Below are 8,744 nucleotides of genomic sequence, written 5' to 3'. Positions count from 1 at the left end.
AAAACAATTGGAAAGTGATCACTGCCAAAAGGGTTGCTGAGAACATTCCATGTAAAGCAAGGAAACAATGACGGGGATGAGATCGACAGATCTATGGATGTAAATGTGGTGTGAGCTGCACTGAAAAATGGTGGCTTTCTCCCATTAAGAAGGCATAGCCCAGATGCCAATAAAAAACGTTCAACTACACCTCCACGAGAGTCTTGACGAATGCTACCCCATAGGGGGTGATGGGCATTAAAATCGCCTAGACTCATAAAGGGTTGTGGGAGTTGACCTACAAGAACCTGCAATTCACTAAGATGTAATGGAGTGTTAGGTGGCAAATAAAGTGATACTAAAGTTATGAGGCGGTCTAAAAGAAGGCGCACTGCCACGGCTGCAAGTGGTGTGCAGAGTGGGACCTCAGAGCAGGCAACCCCACCCTGTACAACCACTGCCACGCCACCAGAGGGAGTGTCACTAAGACGGTCTTTTCTAAAGACCAGGTGACGTCTTAAAATATGAGGAGAGCGGTCATGAAAATGAGAAGAGCAAGAGCTATCGACCGAAGCTCATCCTTGAAATGATTTACATCATCAATATTTCTTAAAAGTCCGCGACAGTTCCATTGCATAAAATTTACTTTTGTCATTTATAAAATTTGTATATATCGGAAAATGTAAATTAATAAAACTCGGTAGTTAAAAGGTTAAAACTCAGGAGAGAGACCACTTGGATTACTTCGGCGCAGTAACCGGTTTTTTGTTCTTCCCTGCACGGGTCTGCGTCTGCCACTCCATACTATCCGGGTCAGAAGCAGGAGCAGCCGAATCGTCTAACTCAATGGACAAGTCTGCCTCTTGAGTTGTGTCGCTGGTGTTAGCCAGCGTTTTCTTTCGACTTGGATCACGGGGAGCCAGGCCCCGGCCGCGACCAGCCGAGGAGGCAGCGGAGGTGCAGGGCAGAGCGTCTTTCAACTCTGCCTGCTCCGACCCCTTGCGTACTGGGGGAGCAGCACGGGAGTTGTGCCGCTCATTGGAGGAGGCCCTCTCCAGTGAGTTGGGGCGAGAGTGTCGCTCCTTCTCACCGGGGGAAGGCGTCAAAGTAAGGACTGGCAATGGCATTGCCTGCCTGTCCTTAGACTTGAGGGCAGCTAGTGTGCTCCCTCCAGAAGGTGGGGAGAGCTGCTTCCCCTGCGGGGGGGTGGGGGCCCGAAGGGCCACTGCCAGGGCTTCAGGCGAGACCTGGGTGGCCTTCGATTCCGTTCGCAGTGGAGGGCCTCTGCGCACCGCGTCGGAGTATGTGCCTTTAGAAAGAAAAGAGAATCTTTGTTTTGCCTCTGGATACGATAAGTTTTCTTTGGCTCTCAGGGTAATGATTTCTTTCTCTTGTCGCCACAAGGGGCAAGAGCGAGAGCAGGCAGGGTGAGGACCCTTGCAGTTGGCGCAGGAAATGGCATCTTCACAGATGTCGGCTAGATGGTCGTGGCTGCCACACTTTGCGCAAGTCTCCCTCCCTCAACAGCTGCGCGATCCGTGGCCAAAGCGCTGGCAACGGAAGCACCGCTGGGGGTTGGGGACATAGGGGCGGATGCGGCAATTAAGGTATCCTGCCTTGATGGTTTCTGGCAGTGTGTGTCGTTCAAATCTAAGAATGACGTGTTTGAAAGGGAGTTCCTCACCATTTTTCAGAATATAAGGCGCTTAACAGCAACAACACCAACACCTTGGAGTCCCTCGAGGAGTTCTTCTTCACTAGTGTGTAAGAAGTCGTCCTCGGAGAGGACCCCACGGATGGTGTTGAGCGTGCGGTGAGGGCTAACTGACACTTTGACATCAAGAAAACTAGTCAACTTCAGGATCGCTTCACTTTGTTTTTTGGTGGTTACCTCCACTAAGAGGTCTCCGGAGTGCTGCTTATTAGCCTTCTAGGAGAACCCGACAAGGTTTTCCAGTAACTTGGCAACAACAAAAGGCGACAGCTTTGCAACAGGTTTATGTTCATCGAGCGAATGAACAATGAAAAACTGTAAATGTTTCGATTTCAGGATCTTTGGCAGTGGTCTTGGGTTCAAGACAACGCCTTTTAAAGGCTTGCCCTGAACGGGGTTTAGAGGGTGGGGCGCCATAGGTGGGCAAAGAGTGTTCAAAATCCGCGGTGCACCACCCACCACCGAGCCCAACAAGGGGTTAGGTAAAGCACCATAACAAGGAGGGCTTGGCTGGAGACGTTACGCTAACAGTGCTGCCGGGAAACTATACCCAAGTGTGGGTCAAGACAGAGGTCCATTGCCCCCCAAGAGGGGTGAAAAAGTAGTAAGATAATTGAGAGAGCAGTAAAGAAAACAGGAAAGGTAAAAGTGGAAGATCGGAGGAGATAGTAGAAGAAATGGCGACTAGACTGAATCATCCTGGCCGGGCCTTACCAGGACTCCCGTCTATGAGAAGCGGGGGCCGAAGTGGTGTATTGCCTCACCCGGGGGTCCCCGAAGGGTCCAAACCTGCCCCGAGCTCGGCTCAACCTCCAGGATTCCCTTTTCCCCAGACACGGGAAAGCCACGCACAACCAGACGTGGGCGGGCGAACCCGCATGGCTCGGGGTCCATGGAGACGCCACTCTCCAAACACCTGTTTTCACAGGTGCCCCCTGCGCGGTGAGAAACGACTATAAGGGATAGCTCACATATACGGCACAGAGCTAAATCAACAGTAAAACGTGCTGACTTGAACTTAACTTAGTACTGATACAGCAGTGTATGAGCGTCGGATTATTACCGAAGAGCAAAATCAGCACTATTTCCAGCACTTGCTAATAGTACTGCGCTATTGTAATGCCCCGAATCTGGGTGAAGCCTTTCAAATCACCGCATAAATTGGCTTCACAATGTATCGCACTACGATTTACCAGTGAGGTGCCTGAAAGTGGTGAAAGCATCACAGAAAAAATTTCAAAGAATGAACTTACCCGAGTAAAAAGTAAAAAAAAAACTAGTTTGGCCTCCTTTGGCACCATTCTGCTATATGCGCACCCTCCGAATGGCACAACAACCGACAGATGGCGGCAACGGCACCGACGCCTTATGCAGCTCAGTAGCTTCACGGTCAAGTCAAAAGCACACCACATGTAGCTGAAATTACTCAACGAACCATCCGTTTGATTATTTTTTGTGTCCATTCAATGTGATTTATTGGGGGTGAAAAGAAAATAATGTTCTGACATTTATAGCACCGAAAGAGTGTGCACCATTTATGACTCAAAAAGGTCGTCTGATTTTGGTGTGACTGGGCGGCTGCTGAGCAGCAGGGTTGTAAAAGTTACTTCAAAAATGTACCTAAGATACAGTTACAGTTACTCATACGAAAATGTACCTAGGTGTGTATCTAGCTACTCGCTTAAAAATGTACCTAGGTACAGGTACAGTTACTTCAAAGGTACATTTTATTTTCACGTCAAGTATTTTTCTCAAACTTGTCAAATTAATATTGGAAGTAAATCCTTTGGTATACTGGGATGTACACCAAAACAAGTTTGATAAACGTGCTTTATTGGTGTCAATGGGAGAAATAAGGCAAAACGCTCTCACCAGAGCTTTCGAAGACTTTGTCTTTTTCACTTGAGTACTCGATTTGACCTCAGAATCAGGACTTCTTCGAAATGTTCATCCGACATCTTCGATCGCAGTTTGGTAGCAATTGTTCCTCCTATGCTAAAAACGCGCTCCAGCGCCGCACTGCTTGGAAGCCCCGTGTTGAATTTTAAGAACATGCTTTTCAGAAGCGGCATGTGCTTGAGACAGTCGAGACTTCTTGTCGGAGCAAGTTCGGTGTACTGTACAAACTACTGTTCCCATGGAGCAGATGAGGACGATGTTTGGAAGTTAATGAAGTGCTTACAGTCTTCTTCATCCTCACCACTTTGTTCGCCTGACGACGCTTTTTCTATAGTTGATGTTCGCATAAGTTCGTTCTTTAGATAATCCCAGGCCCGCTTCCGTTCCACTTCTTTGTCTATCCACGCAACCTTAAATTTTGGATGGCATACGGCAGATATTATCAAATGTTTTTCTTCCTCCATACCTGCAAACCTCTTATTGATCGCCGTGATTAAGCTCTCGACCACCGGGCGGCAGTACCTCAAGTTCTCCGTCAGCAATGCGGACATTTTTTTGTGAAGTGAAGCCACTGTAGGCAAGAGATATGTCATAAACATGCTGTTTTTGCGCAAGTTATAGCTTGTGCGAGAGGTGTAAACACCTGAACATACTCATCAATAAAGTCAATGTCTGACTTCGTGAATCGCGAAATTTTAAAATTCTCACAAACTTCCTTCAACTTTCCCTCACTGTGAACAAGCATTCCGTGAAGCAATTTGAGGCAATCGTATGTAGAGTTTCACCACGTGAGGACAGGCGTGGGCAAATATCCTTCACAGCTTGAAGAGATGGAGTCAGCAACCACATTAGACCTCGCTTGCTTCTTCCATAATGCCGAGCACTTGCTGAAGGGATTGGAGTTGAGTCCTCACGTGCCTTACTCTCACGCTCCAATTGGCTCACCGAGGACACAGCTTCCACTGTTTACGACGTCCTGCTCAAACTCGCTTGTTGACGTGGCTTGCCCTTCAGCGCCAGCACTGGCACCGAAGCCATTGGCGTGCCCAGAAGACGTCGGCGGCATGGAGAAACGAAGAGTCGAGTGCACACGCACCTAACCTTCGCAACGCAACGACGAGCGAAAGTCTTCAAGCTTTCACGTTTTTTCTTTCGTTTTTAGGAAGGCAGAGAATATTTTAACGGCGAGCGCGTTTGCGAGCTCGGGTCACAGAAAATCTGTCGGATGTCGGTGGCGTTGGTGGCGTGACGGGAAATTCCTGAATGGTCGATAGGGTCGTGACGTCACAGCCCCATGACTTCGCGCGGGAATTTCAAACAACCCACAACGCTCATGTGAAACGTGACGTCATGCGTGGAATGAAGGTGGTTAAATACATACGAATTAATGGCCGCCGCATGTTTCAAATGATCCCACTTGATAAACTAATTCATTTGCCTTAAAGAAAAATTTGAAGAATTTACGCAGGATCGCACTCACGACACTTCGGTTGCGAGCCAGACATGCTACCGACTAGGCAACGGAGGGCTTGGGAATGGCGCTGCGATCCTGCCGTCATTAGAGAGCCTCGATGTCTGTCTGTGTCAGGGTAAAGGCATTATCGCATCGAGTGTTGTTAGCGCGTGCCGAGCAAACACATAAATAAACCTTGCGGGGTAAAATGGCATCAAAGCCCTGGCAAAAGCTCCTCGATCGCGCCGAGAGTATTGTATCATAAGAACTAGGTCGTTGTGTGACTCAAGAGCATGAGAAGCGATTGAGAAGGCCATGCGAACGGGGCCCGATAACCCTGTCGCGTTCAACTCTTAAAGGCGAAGGTTAATCGTCCTCCCATTATATTTTCTTCACAAACATTTTCAGTTTTGTAAAGTGCAAAATTTGAGTTCGATTTATTGCGTGGAAACACTACGTGAAGTTAAATTGCTTGACGACTGTAAGTATAATTTATTTTCAGTTTTATGTTATATTGTATTTTCTACGATTTTGACGAAGTGAATAGAAAAGTACCTGTAAAAAGTAACTTCACTTAGTTACAAGTTACTGGAAAATGTACCTAAGATACAGATACAGATACTGAGAAACGAAAGTACCTAGGTTTGTACCTCAGGTACAACAAAAGTACCTAGATACCGATTTACAGTTACTTGTACCTAGGTACTTTACAACCCTGCTGAGCAGCTACAAGCCGCTAGGGTTGATGTCGCCATCTGTCAGTTATTGAGCCAGTCAGACAGTCCACGGTTAGCAGACGGACGCCGTAGGTAGAAAAAAAATAGTTATTTTTTTACCTTTTAGCTCAGGTAAGTTTGTTCTTTGAGCTTTTGATGCAGTGATTCCAACACCTTCGGGCACCTCTGTCGTAAATCGTAGCGTGATGCATCCTCAAACCGACTTCTGCAGTACTTTAAAAGCTTCACCAAGATAAAGAACTTGGCAGCTCAGGTGTAGTGTAAATGTGAAGAGGTCTTAAAGGAATGCTGAACAGAAATTTAGATTTCACAAAATGAGGTAGCAGGAGTGTTCAACGGGGCGCCACCAACACCTAAACACCACTCATAAAGCGATATCTCGAACGGATGGCGGTACTTTTCTAAAATAAGGATGCGATTGAGTGAGAATCGCGACATCGCGTTTCCTGCAGAATAGTGTCGGAGGGGGGAAACGGCCTTCCTTCCTTCCCTTTTCGCGTCCTCGCGGAGTCCTCGCGGAACAATGGCCTTTTTGGCCATTGTTCAAGCATGCTCTACTTTCACAAAAATACAACCATCCGTTGGAAATATCGCTTTATGTGGGATGCTTTCGGGTTTGTAGCGTCCCGCCTAGCGCTTCTGCGTTGTTTTCCGAAATTAAAATTTTGCTTCGGCATTCCTTTAAAGGATGTACACCTAACAATTATATTTGGCAGATATTGAACAAGGAATTACCTAACTTATACAAATAATTTCAATTTTTAGTTGTAATAGACTGATTTCACAGGCCAGTTTGGCTCAGCCACTGCTGCTGCAATGCATCAAGGGAACTTTCGTCTTTCTGCATCTGCCCCAACCTCGCTGGAGCTCTGTGCGTGCAAAGCGCGAGACGACACGAGGTGTCTCAAGCTGTGCCACCTGCCTCTTGTGAACTAAAGTTATGGCGGCTTCACACATGGGCCGAACGCTAGGTGAGATCGGTCTTTTCCACTAAAGATTAAAATACACATACCAACATGCTCTTATCAATCTTTCATGAGTCTTGATTGTTTCAAAAAGCAACATGTCCCATATAACCTGGTTAATTATAGTAAGTTACAGCTCAAGAAGATAGGGCGAGGGAAAGGAAGGCCGGGGAGAAGGAAGCAGATGGAATGCTAAATAGAAGAGGGGGAAACTTCCTCCTCTCCTCTCCAGCAATTCGTCTGCTTCCTCCTCCCTGGCCTTCCTTTCCCTTGCCTTTCCTTCTTGAGTTGTAACAGATATAATTACGTGAAGGACAGACGAAGGCAACACCAGACGAGGGGAGAAAGGCCAAGCACTAGGAAGGTTGGGGAGGCGAGAAACCTACCCTCCTCTCTAACGTTCCTAGTGCTCTCACTTTTTCGGCTCGCCCTCTTCTTCTGTCCAGTCTTCCTAGTGCTTGCCTTTTTTTTCTTGCCTGGCGTTGCTTCGCTTGCACTGCACACAACTAGTGATGCAGACTATTAGCAACGTGCACGACAAAAAGCGTCGCTGTAGTTGAGGTTTGCGACCCGCCGAACCATAGCTTCCTGTATACTGATAATGCTTACCCAAACGCCTGCTAACGGAGGGAAATCTTGCCAATTACATTGAGGTAGGGGCAAATAATGCCAATCAGGACAAGGGATATTCTGTCTGTGACGTCACGGACGGAAACCATTAGAGGGTGCCAACGAAACATCTTGGAGCTAATGGAAGTGGAGCATAAATAGCTCTCATGACTGCCCGGTCCGGTTTCCGAGATGCGCAAAGGCCACTGGTCCTCTCACTCGAACAGTGCTTTCAGATCTTCATTCTGGTACCTGGGCCACAAGAGTGCCAGCAGGCTTGCAGCACCAGCTGAAGGAGTTGAAGGCGCACTTCTGAAAATACAAAGCATAAAAGAAGCCATCACTTAGAACAAAAATAATAAAACCATACAAATAATTAGAGTAGAGCTTTGAAGATTCATTTCAACCACCTAGGTAGTGTTAAAATAGATGGACCTTGCAGCACAATAAGCCTGTCGAATTGCAGGCACCTCGGTCTGGTTTACAACCTGATAACTCGGAATCAGAGGACGAAAACTTGTAACAAAGCCAAGTTACAATTAGTGGCCAGTCAGACAATAACCTCTCAATATTTAGATAGCATTGACAAAGAAGATGAGCACACGAATGACAACCTGCTTGACTCAGAATACCAAGTTAAGTGTCAGCCAACCAAATAATGCTCTTATGCCCTTGAAAACTGTGGCACGGATAAAGACTACCACCAAAAAGATACCCCGTCACCATGCTAAACCTTGCTCTACAAACGGAAGTGTGAAGAGCAACCCACAAGGGCCACAAGAAAACACCTGCCTCTCAAGAACCTTAGCTTCACCACAGAAGATGGTCTACTTTCATAAAAAAACATAGCCTTGCAGCTATTTCAACTATCCGCTCACGTGATGGGGATAGTATACCAAACATCTATATCAGATCGATGATATAGTTTGACGGTCAAGTTGACCGACTGATTACGGAGCAAATTGCACGGAACAGAGGAGCCTGCTTTAATCTTTTGGTTAGCAATTGTCTTTTAAAAAAATAAAGCACTTAACCAATTTAAGTATCTATTGGTACTTTAATCGGCATCAGAAATCGATTCCTCGGGAAATATTGCAGACACAACCACATTTATGACCGTAAATAGACTTTCGCAGACATTGGTTTAGTGCCCCTTTAAGAAAAAAGGAAGACGAGTCATTCGAATACAATGCCTGTATGGGTAGTGAGCTTCAAATAAACTGGTCGTGCAGCTAAAAGGCTTTTGATCGCCTTAAAAATGTGCATAATAGTGACGGGGTATCTCACGAGAGATCATTAATGCTGGAGAAAATTGAGTATACCATGCAGCTGCGAGAAGCAAAAAACGTGAATGAGGAGGCAGTGCAGAAATATCCAGCGAGCATTCG

At 46.6% G+C, this 8,744-nt stretch overlaps 1 pseudogene; it reads right to left on the bottom strand.

Annotated features, from left to right (window-relative positions):
- Positions 1–3,657: 3,657 nt before the first annotated feature.
- LOC115331951 lies at positions 3,658–4,337 on the bottom strand (annotated as a pseudogene).
- Positions 4,338–8,744: the final 4,407 nt, after the last annotated feature.

The sequence above is a fragment of the Ixodes scapularis genome, unplaced genomic scaffold (assembly GCF_016920785.2).
Source record: "Ixodes scapularis isolate PalLabHiFi unplaced genomic scaffold, ASM1692078v2 PGA_scaffold12__126_contigs__length_90152505, whole genome shotgun sequence".
NCBI lineage: Eukaryota > Metazoa > Arthropoda > Arachnida > Ixodida > Ixodidae > Ixodes > Ixodes scapularis.
Note: the sequence above shows the minus strand (reverse complement) of the source record. Positions and strands in the feature narration are given on the sequence as shown.